The sequence below is a fragment of the Kryptolebias marmoratus genome, linkage group LG2 (assembly GCF_001649575.2).
Source record: "Kryptolebias marmoratus isolate JLee-2015 linkage group LG2, ASM164957v2, whole genome shotgun sequence".
In the NCBI taxonomy this organism is placed as follows: Eukaryota; Metazoa; Chordata; class Actinopteri; order Cyprinodontiformes; family Rivulidae; genus Kryptolebias; species Kryptolebias marmoratus.
The window spans coordinates 35,455,558-35,470,544 of NC_051431.1; the positions used below are offsets into that span (position 1 = coordinate 35,455,558).

General features: G+C 39.6%; 1 protein-coding gene and 1 long non-coding RNA gene across 2 annotated transcripts in view; one reads left to right on the top strand and one right to left on the bottom strand.

The window, feature by feature from the left end:
* Positions 1-9,073, bottom strand: part of LOC108249195 (zinc finger protein 518A) — a 43,700-nt gene extending 34,627 nt beyond the window's left edge. Inside the window, exon 1 of the mRNA XM_017438409.3 lies at positions 8,551-9,073. The gene's annotated coding sequence lies outside the window, so the exon portion shown is untranslated. The remainder of the gene's footprint in view (positions 1-8,550) is intronic.
* Positions 9,074-13,477: 4,404 nt separating this feature from the next.
* LOC119616773 lies at positions 13,478-14,386 on the top strand. Its single transcript, XR_005232801.1, has 3 exons — positions 13,478-14,033; positions 14,110-14,258; positions 14,353-14,386. It is a non-coding gene; the product is annotated as an uncharacterized LOC119616773 (long non-coding RNA).
* The last annotated feature ends 601 nt before the right edge of the window (positions 14,387-14,987 follow it).

The window sequence follows — 14,987 nt, forward strand, 5'->3', positions numbered from 1 at the left end:
CTCGGCTGGCCTGGGAACGCCTTGGGATTCCCCCGGAGGACCTGGCCCAAGTGGCTGGGGAGAGGGAAGTCTGGGTCTCCCTGCTTAGGCTGCTGCCCCCGCGACCCGACCCCGGATAAGCGGAAGAGAATGGATGGATGGATGGATGTGTTTTGCAGATCTGGAGAAGGCTTATGACCGTGTTCCCTGAGGCATTCTGTGGGGGCTGCTGTGTAAAGGCCAAGTCAATACTTTAAGCCACTGAGGTGATACACCGGGGTAGTGTTGACGCGCTGATTGTTATCTTGGCAGATTAATTTAAGTCAGAGCTGCCATTGCTCATTATGCAGTTCATCCATTTATTTATTTCCATCTTGTTGGTGTCTACTTAAAGCCACATATATTCAGAAACGCTTACACCTACTGACAGCATCTAGTCTCTTCAGCGGTCAAAAACTGTTTCCCCCTTCCGGGTGGAACACACACTCACAAAGAAAAGGTTCCTACTACATAGACCACTGATTACTCATGTGACCTTATACCCATTCACAAATATATTCATTTATCATCTTTTCCAACACCCTGTACAACCAAAGCAGGAACTGTGTCTGCATTCTTGACACAAAGTTGAGCTTGTTCTCAGTGCGGGTCTCATCTCTGCTCTTTGCAGGTGATGTGGTTCTGTTGGCGTCTTCAGGCCATGACCTTCAGCGTGCCCGAAGACAATTTGCAGCTGAGTGTGAAGCAGCTGGGATGAAAGTCAGCTCCCATAAGTACGAGGCCATGGTTCTCAACCAGAAGCAAGTGGAATGCTCCATCTGGGTCGGGAATGAGTCTCTGCCTCCTATTGAGGAGTTCAATTATCAGGGAGTCTTGTTCACGAGTGATGGTAGGATGAAGCAGGAGATTGATCGATGGATTGGTGCCTCGTCTTCAGTAATTGCTTTGATCGGTCATGGTGAAGAAACAGTTGAGTCAAAAGGCAAAACTCTCGATTTACTGCTCCATATATGTTCCAACCCTCACCTACTGTCATGAAGTTTATATTATGACCAAAAGACCGAGATCCTGGATACAAGTGCCTGAAATGAGCTTCCTTCATAGGGTGGTGGGGCTCAGCCCTAAAGATAAAGTGAGGAGCTCCAACATCCACGTGGAGCTTGGAGTAGAGCCGCTGCTCCTATGCATCAAAAGTAGCCGGTTGAGGTTTTGACAAGACAAAAAACAATGAAAGAAATGAAAGCACATTTAAGTCTGACATGAAATGATTGGAGGACAGAAACCGAAGTCTCAGAAAAAAAATATCCAAAGAACAAGAAGAACAGGAGACTGAAGTTGAGCTAAAAAATGACAAGAAAAATAGTGCAAAATGTTGTGGAATTACAGCAACAGCAGCAAGACATTACCAAGGCACAGGGCCAGATAGCAGAGCTGGAAAAGTAGAATATGGAAGTGAAGGAGGCCATTCTTAATCTTTTAAAACTTCAAGAGAAACTGACCTGAGTGGAAAGACATGGAAAATGCTGTAATTTGAGAATTTATAATGAGGCTGAACAGGCTGGTGAGTCAGTGTGAGAGTTGGTGAAAGGCTTCTGTGCTGGGAGGTAGCATTACTGGAAGGAACCGAACTGCAAATACTGTGGGATCACAGTAGCCTGAGTAAGAAACTGCCACTGGTAGCAACTCTGACGTCCATAGTGGTCTTCTTCTTCTTTCGACTGTTCCCAACTTTCTTACATAGAAAACCAAAGAAAACATTCTGGCTAAAGCTTGAAAAAAGAAAATACAAGTTGATGGGAGACGGACATTTTTTGACCAAACTACCCCACCAAGGTGATGAAAAATTGCAAATCCTACTCAGAGATTAAAAAGATCTTCAAAAAAGAAAAAAGAAAAAACTTACTTCTAGACACCACTGACTAGAATATGGATCTACTGGTCAGATGGACCCAAAATCTACAACAATGCGGAATATGCACCACAAGACACGAGGAGACTACAGCTGAAGATATGGAAGAGGGACAGCAGCGGCTCTTCACTCGAGGAGAGAATCTTGAGACCGTCATCATAGCAACGTATAGGGAAGAAGCAGGGGATAAAAGGACAGACCTCTGGTGCACAGGATCTGAGCCAAGAAGCAGGGAGCCAAGCAAAGGAAAGGCTGCAGGACTTTAAAAGGTATAGAAACTTTGGTTTTAAAGACAATGGAGAGGGGAATGTGAAGGGAGAAACCAAGAGGTACCAAACATCTCCGGTTTTTAAATTAAAGCTTCAACAAAGGTTGGGTGAGTAAGCAGAGACACCAAACTACAAGTTATCCATATCTTGACTGTTTAATAAGTGATTTCAGGGTTTCCCCCAGAAAAGAGGCTAAGCCCGGTGGTGGGTGGCCATTCGCCAGCTGACCGTAATTTAATTTTTAAAAAAAAAAGATTAAAGTTAACAAGAAAGTTGAAAATATGGCTATTTATTATTTGATATTGTAAGATATTTGTGTCAAATATTTTCAAAACTACAGTTTTATAAAAAGGCCATTTTGAAATACTTTTTTAAACAAAAAAATACAATTAAAATAAATAAATAAATAATAAATTATTGATTGCACCTAATCTGAACCCTAATTTAAGTCACATTTTCAAATAAATTAAATTAACATAAATGGAAAAGTGCAAACAAGGCACCAACACACGTCTCACATCAAGGCCAATGAATAACAACAGAGAACTCTGAAAAACAGAGAGATGCTGTACTGTACTGTGCTTTTGTGGCACAGGCTGCATGTTGGATCACTACATGGAACAACAACAAAGCATCTAATGTTGAATTTAATAGCATCATTTTACTGGTAAACAAGGATACATTAGCTCGCATCAAATTAATATTTTCACTAAGTACAAAACATGCTTACCATATTCAGTCTTATAAAGCCACCTGCTGAATTTCAGCTCAACTAACCATTTTTGGTTTAACCCGCTCGTTCCATGTTTATTACTGTGGCTCCAGCGACCTGCTAACTCCAGGTAGCTGAAGGAGGCTCGGCCTCACGGCTCATTAGAGTCCCACAGGGCTCCGCGAACAGCATGCGGTGGAGGCGTTTATACTTGGTGCTTACGTTGGTGCAGTAGTCTCCGCCAAGTTACAAAAGGTGCACAAGGCAACACAGGTGGGACCTTCGCGCAGGGGCGGGGACATCGCAATTGCGTCACTGTTGACACGCGCACCCTTGCATGGTGAGGTAGATAAAGGTAGCAGTTTTAGAGGGTGCTGGCAGAAAAAAACGTGTGTAAAAAATGACATTTATAATAAACAAGCGGAGCTTAGCCTGGCGGCAGGCTCAGCAGAGCCTGGCGACCCACCAGACTTATAATACATTTGGGGAAACCCTGATCTGTTCATGCACAAAATATGTTGGCGTAGCAACATTGCTTAACAGAGCCCTCTAGAAGTGTTAAAGGGGGGCAAGTTTAGGTTGCGCTACTGAAAATTGGAGCCGTTTGTGGAAACAACAGAAGCGCTATGGACAACGTTGGCCCTGTGTTGCTGTTTTTTAAGCTTAAGGGGATTCTGCTGAAACTTCAGGAAGAGAGGCACAGTGGAAGAAATGCTCTGGATGCCACGATTGTTGCACGGAGTAGGACAGCTGTTATCCGCCGGAGATTTCAGGCTTTACAGCACCTTCAGCTGGGGGACAGACGGCATAAACGTTGCAGGGTAAGCTAACGCTGTTGTTTATAGTCCTACTGTTCGCTCTTTATGCTTGCATCTGGCCACACCCACGACCAATGAGTGAACAGGAGCTAAGCTTGTGCCACCCACGAAAGCAGGGCTGCCCGGCTGGCCCGACTCCGAAGCAGGGACCAGCCTTGAAAAAAATGCCGGAGGAAACGCGCGCAAAGCAAGCCGAGTAGAGTGGAGTCGGGACCTTTAGAGCCGGTAGAAAAGGGGCAACAGAAGGAGCAGTGGCCAGCTGACTGCAGGGTTTCCCCCAGTGTATTTTAAGCCTGGCAGGCCGCCAGGCTTTGGTGACCTGGCCGCCAGGCTAAGCTTCGCTTGCTTATTATAAATACGTTATATTTTTTATACACATTTTTTTCCACTTGCACCCCCAAAACCGCTGCCTTTATCTACCTCACTGCGCGAGGGTACACGCGCCAACAGTGATGCAATCGCGAAGGTCCCGTGCAGTGTCTCATCGTGCACCTTTTGTAACTTGGCGAGGTCTGCAGGCGCCGTGTTCCATTCAACCATCTGCTGTAATTGGAGCTTTACCAGGAGCTAAACTAACCACATCCATCAAACTTTCTTGTCCTTTGAAAAGCTGAAGAATGAAATGTTGTAGTTTTGGGTTGAGTTACACAATTGCAACGCACTGAACCATTTCACCCCCACACAATTCACATTTGCTTTTCACTGCCTTGTTTCAATCAATCAAATTTTATTTGTATAGCCCATTTCAGCAGCAAGGCATTTCAAGGTGCTTGTTTGAGTTCCTATGTTTGGCACAGGAAAGGTCACACTTCCGAGTGAACATGGAAGTGTGACCCTAGTAATTGTTTTATATTATTATTAATTTAAAATTTGTGTGTTTTTTTTTTTTAAATGTGAGGCTTTGAAAACAAGCACCTTTGACATTCTTTCAATTTATGTTACCTTCAAAACACTTTTCATTCCCCCTTAAAGATATGGGAGATTAAAAGCTATCAAAAGCATATGAGTATGGCAACACCTCAAAAAAGAGGAAAAAAAAAAAATCACAAATTTAAATCTAAATTGTTATAACTTTGCCATAAAACCTCTGATTTGCACTAAAGTGTAAATATTTGAGCTTTTTCTGGTCCTCAACATATCTGTACATGTCAATGACATGCCATGGCTTTTGCCCCGTCCACTAACAACAGTAAGTTACATGTTTGATTCATTGGCGTAATTATCTGACCTGCTTTATCATATCAACTTAAAACTGTGTCAGATAACAGACATGTGGAAGTTATATGGGACTAAAAACTGACTTGTTGCTGGAGGGCAAGGTCACTGAAGCAGCGAATTTTAACATCTCAGAATGACACTACATGCTGGTGTAACCTTTGAATATTGTATCCAATCTGCACTAAAATTCTGAATTCCAAAACTAAATATTTACAAATTTTATGGATGTGTCAAAATACATGAACAGCACCCCCTAAAAAGTTTCTAAAAACCCTTTGAATCAGCAATTTTGGTTTGAAGTTTTTAATTTGATGTTGTTTTGCCGTTTATATTCCATACATCTAAAACAAACTCTTTTTATATATTTTGAAGCATCAGCTTAAGACTTAGGCATTTCATCACAGCATGGGCATGGCTACACTTCATACTATGATTTCTAGTCTGTCCATCCATTTTCTTTACCCACTTTTCCTTTCTTGGTCACAGAGAGCTGGTGCCTATCTCCAGCCATCACTGTGCGTGAGGCAGGGGACACTCTGAACAGGTTGCAAGTCCATCACAGGGCTACATAGAGACAAACGAGACAAACAACCATGCATGCTCTCTGTCACACCAATTTTAGAGTTACCAATTGTTGGCAGCACAATGGATTGGTGGTTAGCACGGTTGCCTCACAGTAGTGCTGGGCGATATGGAAAAAATTCTATATCACGACATGGATAATTTTATATCACGATAACGATATATATCACGATATACCCCAATTACGTACGTTGTCAGTTATTCTCTAAAAAATATTTAAAAAATAATCTAATTTCTTACCTTTTTCAAGCTTTATTTCGAAGTGACATTTAACTGAACTTTCACAAATGAGATCTGCTGCATTTTAGTGCAGCAATATATATGTACCTGTTACCATGTAACAGTATCAAATGACAACAGACTCTTATCTTCGACCGGCTATAGTTTCACTTTTCGTAACTTTCCCGGCTCTTTTACAACTTGTTTGACCTTGCACTTTTTGGATTGTTAAATATTCTTTTTCGTGGTTCTTTAAGTGATAGAAGAGGTTTGTTGTGTTGGCGTCAGATGAGAAAACAGTCTAATAGCAGAGTTAGCATTAGCATTAGCATTAGCACTTCATGCGTCTCCATCTTTCAGCACTTATGGTGAAAACACGGCGCCGCACAGAAAGCTGCTGCCGTAAAGCATGTCGCAAACCCACACGTAAAGCAGCGTCATGTCGCAAAACTGAGGTTCTTCACAAAATAGTTATTTTTTCTTATTATTTATCACTTATATAAACTGAATGTATGCAAAGTGACAACACTAATACATTCGTCGTAGCCTAGGTTATGAAATATTTACATGAATCATTGATACAATTATGATAGAAACAATAGAGACGATAGAAGAAAATATATCACGATAGACACTTTTCTATCGTCCCCACTAGTGCTGGGCGATATAATGATACATATCATGGGGACGATAGAAAAGTGTCTATCGTGATATATTTTCTTCTATCGTTTCTATCATCTTTACAAAAAAATGTCTGAAAAACAAAACAAAAAAATTTACAACAAAATATTGAAAAAAAGGGTTGGCTCTTCATCATGTTTTAATTTTAGCCCCTTGTATAATTGAGTCTGACTTCAAAGGTCACACAACTTTAATAAGATGTTAGTAGGTCATGCATATTTGAAGCTCTGTTCTAACATTTGAAGAACCTCCAGAGAAATCAGACAGGAGAGAGACCAGTCAGATGAGTTTGTGGCAAAAACTGTTTTCGTAAAAATAGTGTCAAAATCTTGTGGACCCAGTATCATGTTCCATCTTCTCAAAAGAGTGTATTGGTAAATCTCTAATGCACTCTTACATTTCAGTCAAAGAAGACATGTAATACTTAGTCTGTGATTATTCTTTCTGTCTGATTCAGACTGAAGGAAAAACAAGATCCAAGAGATTGATGGCTGAAGTAATCACCAGCTTCAATGTGAACTGAAATCAAATCTCAAAAAATTGACATTTAATGAATGTTATTTAGTTAAACACATCCACACAACATTCCAGGGACCCATTTTTCTGACCTAAAACTTAAACAACTTGTTTTTAGTGTTTTACTCAATAATTTCCAATGTGGGTAATTTGTGGGGGAGAGAAGAAAAATTAGTTTAGTGGCAAAACAATTACTGAATTAAATGTAAAGAAAAACTGATTCATTTTCAGTTAACCAGAAACAAAAGATTTCAGACAAGATTGTGTTCTTCTGTTCGCCCAATAACATATACTGAAAACCTAACATCCCTGGAGGAATACATATCACCCGCCGCCTTTCTTGGCAGAGTTTTATACAAAGATCATCTTGTATTGTGAAATGACAGATTTGTAGCAATTTTGGGTAAACCTTGTATAAATAAATAAACAAACAGTATGTACAATCTTGTGTGATATTGTGGAAGTGGCTCTTTTGATCATAAAGGTTGCAGACCCCTATCATAGTTCAATACAAACAGGAATGAACTTTGCATAACAATATGAGAACTATCTAAGAAGATTGATTTAGGTCCTCTGGGTGGGTGGTTCTTGGTTGATATGTTTCTTCTTTTATTCAAAAGACTTCTTCAGACTGAGAAGCTGCAAGCAAACTCAGCCTAATATGCAGAAAAATGAAACATTTCAACAAAAGAAGAACCCATCCAGAGGACTTGACTAAAACTTGTTATTTATCTTACCTGGATTATTAAGCATGCATCAGGACAATGTGGTAACAACTACATGAACAACGGAGAAATTATTTTTACTTATGTGATTAAAAAAAAAGACTTCATTTTTAACACAAACTAAATGTAACAGAAACTACAGGATAAGTTACAAATTCTTACTGAGATCAATAACTTACTTGTGTCAGACTATAGCTGTTTAGGTGCGATAAAAAAAATGTAAAAAAGAATTTAGCTAACTCTTATTACAATTTAATTATTATATTCTAAATGTAAAAATACGAGAAAATTTTTTTTAGAAAAACAAACACCTACATGAGTCTGTGTATAATTAAGCAGGATGAGTGAACTTATTTAATCCTGAATCCATTGAACGCCTCAGGATGTGCACACAGGTGGGCAGCTCGAGGCCCACACCATGGAGAACACCTGAAGAGATGCAGACAGGTCAGCAGCTCAGGCTCACGCCATATTGGGACCCATTAATGAAGCTTGGAGGGTAACAAAAGAAAAGTTGCATTGTTTCACAGCTAAAACTCCTCATGAAGCTATGTAACTTCATCACGAAATGTGATAAGAAGTCTGAACTTCAACCATAAAGTTGCAATTCTCCATTTTACGTGTTTCCTTCTTCTGGGGCTTAGTTTGTCTTCCACGATAAGTTTAAGTTTAGAGGACCGTGAGGAAAGGCTTAAGCAGCGGGAGAACTCCAGGCTGAGGACAGACCCTCAACAACACACGGTCCGAACTGGATTCGGACAGGTTATACCGCCTTCTTCCTTTTAACACAATTTCTTCTAAAACAAATAAAAACACAACGCTTCGCGATAAGTCCAGTTTAATTTTCAGTTATTTTACACCAAAATAAAGCCCCCACCCACGCGCACACGTCTAAAGTTACAGGAAAAAACTTCTTTCTTACTGTGAGTTCGGATGGAAGTTCGGGCTGTGTCCCATCAACGTCCGACATGCTGGAAGAAGCAGGTTGGGTCCGAAAAGCACAGAAACATAAGAAACATTTGGCTTCCTTCTCTCTGACGGCGGCCATGACACTACATCCGGGTACTGCTGAGGGTCTGCACTCTGGTGAAGAAGCGAATCGGTTTGTTCTGCTTGTTAAACACCATCATGGTGACGCTTTTGTCAACCCAAACAAGAACAAAACAACTTTTACTGTAACGGAAATGTGTTCAGCTCAACAAGAAGTCCGTCTGAACGTGTCGGTGTTGTTGCAGCATGAACCCTACGTCATCCCTCACCTCTGTGTGTGTGTGTGTGTATGTGCGTGTGTGTGTGGCTGGGTGGAAGAATAAGCTATGAACAAAAATGGCGGATGCACGTTATTGCCGATTAAATGTGCTCATGTTAAACTAAAACAATACAGTTGATCTCCAGATAGATCACTATTATTCATTTTACTCTGATTAAATTAAGTCACGTGTTCCTGCCTTTTTGTCGCCAGCGCACGCTCTTATATATTAACTGACAAACAGTAATGGCGGATCTCAAGCTCATTATTCCTCTAACGCCCAGGACTGGATAATCCCTGAGCATGGAACCGGTTTCAGAATCATATTTTCAATACAGGTATACCTGTTCAGCCAATACTTTTTATCTGCTGCCTACATTTTGTGTCGTGTGTGTGGGTTGCCAACTTTCAGAAATAGAAATAAGGAACACTGGCTGAACAGGGTGTTAGAGAGGAAGGAGATCATTTATTGTCTAGATAATATTTAGTTCTAAGACATCCCAACTTCTAAGAGTAATGTCATCAGGGAAATATAACAACTTCACATTTACCAGGCAAATATATACAGATATTCTTGACCAAATTTTTAAAAGAATTACTTATATTATTAGTTTAGTATTTACAATATTAGTAATAAAAATAAATTAAGTTAAAGTTGCTCATTGCAAAGTATGAAATGAAAGAATATTTTGAACTAAATCAAATGGTGATGTTTGAAAGAGTTTGTTGCTGTAGCTATATTGCCAAAAGTATTCACTCACCCATCCAAATAATTGAATTCAGGTCCCTGACAGCAAAAGTTATCTGGGCTAGCTCCAGGCCAAATATAGGTGAGCAATTGGCCCGGACCCATAAAACAGACCTGGGCTGGGGTCTTTTTTTTCCAACGGCGCGGATCTGGATTACAGATCTGTGCCAGAGGTGGTCCACGTGTGCTATAAAATGACTGCATTTGGCACAGATGAGGCACAGATGCAGAAATATTTCATTTTTAAGCTCATTTGGCCCAGACCCGGCTTCACAAAAGACCCTGTTCAAACTTGCAAAAAAAATTATACAACAGGTCTAAATATTGCATAACGGTACATAAAATATCACCACAATTTGTTGCTTAAAAACTTTGTACTCCTAGGCAAAAACAAATCTTACAATATTAACAAGTTTAAATTAAAAACTAACAGTAACATTAACCCTAACACCAGGTATGAATCATAAAAACCATGTGCTCAGTGGAGCCCTCAAGGGATGGCCGTGTTCATACACAATAAAGTCAAGGAAGGTTAAATAAACTGATTTTATTTAATTTTTCACTGTACATTCATTTATTAATTTCATTGCAGGTAGTTAAGTTATTTGATGAACAAAACAATAACGAAAAAACTGGTTGCTTCCATTTAAACCTCAAACTCAGGATTGTTCTGCTCTCTCCTTCCGTCCACCTCCACGGTCAGAAGCCAAATTGAACCAGCGAATAGTATACTGGTTTATTTCAGTCTCTGTAGCCTTCTACCCGAGATGGTTTTTGTGAACGCCACCTGTATAAATAGAAAATATTTACTGTCAAGAAAAGAGATGTTATATATGGAAGGGTAGGAGTAACAAATTTAAATAAATAAATATAACTTGAAATACATATGTGTAAATCTCCCATTGATTATTTAAATGTATCATGAAATTATATCAAACAAAAAAAATTCAATGTACCACAAAATAATTAAAGATATGAAATTATGAAATGTGCAATGAAATAATTAAATGTCTTTTTAAAGAAAACTTTTATTTAATAATACATTTAATTATTTAACTGTGTATTTCTTTATTTCATGGCTCCTGCGAGGTGCTGTTGTTGTGAAATTATTTAAACTGTCAAACTCAGTGGGCGGGACTTGTGTGGCTCCTCCACAGACACTGACGTCTCATTGGCTGCTCCACACAGCAAGTTGTGACTACAGATCTTCACAGCTGACCCCCGTCACCTGGTAGAGTGACCAGCCAAAGGTGAAATAATTAAATTTATTAAATTAAAGTTTTCTTTAAAAAAGACATTTTCTCATTTAAATTCACTATTTAAACAGATAGATTTCATTGGACATTTAGTTATTTAATTGCATATTTCATAATTTTAGGATATATTTATTGATTTAATTTTGTCACTCCTATCCCTTCATAGTTACAGGCATTGGCAAAGGACTAATTAAAGTGTCACTGGAGGGAAAGCTTTAAATGTCAGACATACATGCTGACCTAATACAAAATAGTTGTGGGGGAGTGTAGGCAGACATCATGCTATGGTGGTGTGTGTAAGGGTATGTTCATACCAGTCATATCTAGCCTGCTTTAAACAGACCAGAATTCATTTACCCCTTGGTTTTAGCATTACTAGTACATCTCAAAATATTAGAATATAAGCTACTTCAGTGACCATGGTGTTCCTGTTCTTGATTGGCCATAAAACTGAACATAAAACAAATGCACGCAGTAGTGTGTAGGTCTTCTGAGCACCAGGTTCTAATAACGGTTGAGATGTTGCTGCACTCTTTAATCAAGCTACAGGCAAATAAATAAACAGGAAATAAACATTCTTCAAAGTTCTGTGCTGCTTTCAACCGCTGCCCTTCCCTCTGCACACATGTGCAGTCAGGTCAGTTTGCCATAATTTGTATAAAAGAATCAGAATAAGTGATTACATGCATGCTGTTCAGATTATCAATCAGCATAAACCACCCCTCTCATTTGGATTACAGTTTTATTTCAATCGAGCTGAATCCAATCAGAATATTCTGATTGGGGCATTTACATGACACATTTTTACTCAGATCAAGCATTTATTCTGATTACTTATGTCCATGTAAACATGCCTATTGTCTCCTTCAGCTTGCAGCATGCATTCGCTAACAGTATTCCAAAATTTAGATTTAAAAAGTGTGAAACCTGAGTTGAATGAGCTACTCTGACACTTAAACTGAATTTGCAGCTGGGATAACAGCATAAATATGATTAAAAGGAATGCAGCACGCCAGACTTTCATGATAGTTTTCCTTCCTTTTTGTGCTTTGTCTCACCCTACTCATTTCTGTATGGGAACAACAATGGTCATATGTATGGCTATGTTTACAAGGTATAGTTCACTTGCAAAAAGCGAACTGTACCAAACAAAAAAACAAAGTCGGCTTTTGGTCCGGACCAAACAAGCAAACCTAAGGACTTTCTTGGTGTGAATACACCCTAAGATGACTCTGGTGGTTAGGAAGAGAACAATTAGTAGCTTAGTAATTTTGGAAGGATGAAGGGATGGCAACAAAATTAAATAAATAATTTTGTGCCAATGCAATATGTTATAACTGATGAAGTGTTCAAAAGGTACTAGGTGGATGATGAAGGAATATCAGGAAGATCACAGAGTTAAGTCGGAACTTGGAACTAAGTTTGATGTCAGACTCAAGGTAACAGCGTTTTCCTGAGAAGAAGTTGCAATTTCAACATGGCGACGCCTGTAAACATTGTTTCCAGTACCTCTTACAAACATAATTTCAAGCTTTGCTTTCCATAAACAATCTCTACTTTTTAATCTGTTCAGTTTAGAGTTGCAGGCGCTACATATAACATTGATTTGAGATGCACTCTTACACTTATAAGTACACTCTTATTCTGGCTTTCAGCAAATAGAAATAATTTTGAAAATCTTAATTGACCTAAAACAGGAAAAGCTTTTCCTGATTTCACATCAGACAGTGAAAAAATGCATGTCTTTTTATATAGTGTATGTAAACTTCTGGTTTCAACTGTATATATATAATTTAAATTGTCCTTATGTGTGCATGGGATTGGGTCTCTCCCTGACTGCCCAAGTCGAAACATGGGGTTGAAAGTTTGCACAGATGATGAAGATGAAGGTCATGGAGAAGGATCAGGAGCAGGTTGGGGAGAAACAAAAGAGGTCAGCTCAGATGATGATGGGAAGGAGGAACAGGAAGCTAGAGGCTGGAGCTCAGTCAGACAGGGAGGAGACGGATGGTCCAGAGAAGGAAGTGTAGTCATCTCAGTCGGAGGGGGTGGAGTTGGAGGTTGGCTTGACAGTATGTTGATTGCTAAGCATTGAAAATAAAAATAGGGATATATATGATGTGCATGTGTGCACATTCAAATTCCACCCACTATTGTGTTCCTGGGCAAGACAACCAGCTATCCAATGTATGAATGAGTAGAGAATGACTAAAAGGATACTAAAGACTAGAGACTAAAAACAGTGAGGCATTGTAAAGAGTGTACCAAAGATAAGATGAAATTAAAGAAGTATATGAAAAATGTTCTAGCCCTACTTTAGTTACAAGTCATCTTTAATTTAATCTAGTTCTGACCCGATTAAACCTGATTTAGACTAGTATTTTTGTGTACTATTATTCAGTTTTAGAAACATATAAGGGTTCTGAAGCTACTCTAAAATAGAATGATGAAAAACATTTCAAACATTACAATGTGATACAAATATAAGATAAAAAAATAAGTTCAGGACTAATGATTTTTTACAATGGTTACCATTGTGATGTAACTGTGGATGGCATTAGTTGCAGCTGATTTAAGTTAGACTGAAGACATCTGCTTCTTTTACGTGAGACAGTTTCTTCTTCGCTGTCATCAGTGTCCCCGTAATGATGGCTAAAGAATATATTTTTCTTACTATTGTCATTTTTAGCAAACAGCTCATAGATATCAGTTTTACAAGTACACACTATATAACTTCTTAAACACCAACATTGGTTTGGGTTTTCTTTTGATGCGCCCATGTGTAAACTCTTCATTGCCCGAGTCCAATTCTGAAGTCTCACATGTTAATGACTTTTTTAAACTTCTCCAGGCTGACATGTAGTCATCTGAAAGAGGGAAATATATTCGTCACAAACAACATTAGCGAACATTGACGTCTGGGTGAATTACAGAATGCTCCTAAAATGCATTATAACATTTTAGGTTAACTTAATTGTGACCATTCCTAAACTTTTGAATACATATTGTAGGGATCTGGAGTTTTAGCCCCGCCTTGGGGCGGCTCCTCCTGCCTTTCTTTTCACAGGTGATCCAGATCCAGCTAATGAGGACTGCTACTACTTAAGCCTTCAGCTGAGACCAGACCTTCGCTGGAGCATCGAACCTCCTGGGTTAGATTCTCAGCCACAGTTTCTAACCTATTGTGATTAAGTTACTGATTACGTTCTTTGTGCAGCTTGACTTCAGGTTCTTCGCCACGCTACGAGACTACGACTATTACGGATACCTACCTTGGACCTCTGGATACTCACCTGGACAGGATACTGGCTTGTCGACCTCTGGATCACCTAACATCTCCTTCTTCTCCTCCACGCTGCTGGACACCTCCTGGATCTGTAAGGACAAAATAACATTTAGAAGCCATCTTGCAGTGCTGGGCTGATATTAGGATTGGTACCCGAGACTCACCCTGTTCCTCTTACTTCACAGATCGCTCCACGAACCTATCTCACTGTACATACCTTGTACACCTGTAAATAAATTGCACTTACCTTCAGCTGTTGTCTCTGTGACTGGTTTTGGTCTCGCTCTTGGACTAGTTACCCTGCGTTCTTGTCAGAATGCTCCAGCCAACAATTGTACTGAGCGACTCCAGATCCAGAACTAGTGGGGTTGTTAGTGTTTAAAATCTACCTTCGCTTGTAGTTGCTTCTGGTAATTTTTTCGGATAAGTTTTATGTGAGTTCGGAGAATCGCGTCCAAGATGGCGGACACCTCTCCCCGAACCGAAGGCTCCGAAGCAGCTTCCTTGCTGGCCCGTCATGAGTCTATGATAAATGCACTCTGCGAAAGGCAACAGTCAGAAACCGGCCGTTTAGATCAATTAACTATTCTTGCTCAGGAAATCCATAAACTTTCATTGTTAGTTCCACACGCCGCTGAGCCCTTTTCCGCTTCCGCTTCCACTGCATCGCCACTTCCGGTACACACTTCCGGACATTTCCGCGAAGTTCCGTCTCCGACTCCCGAACATTTCGCCGGCGAAATCAGTAAGTGTGCTGGTTTTTTGCTGCAATGTTCGCTGGTTTTTGCTCGTGCTCCTCAATCTTTCATTGATGATGCAT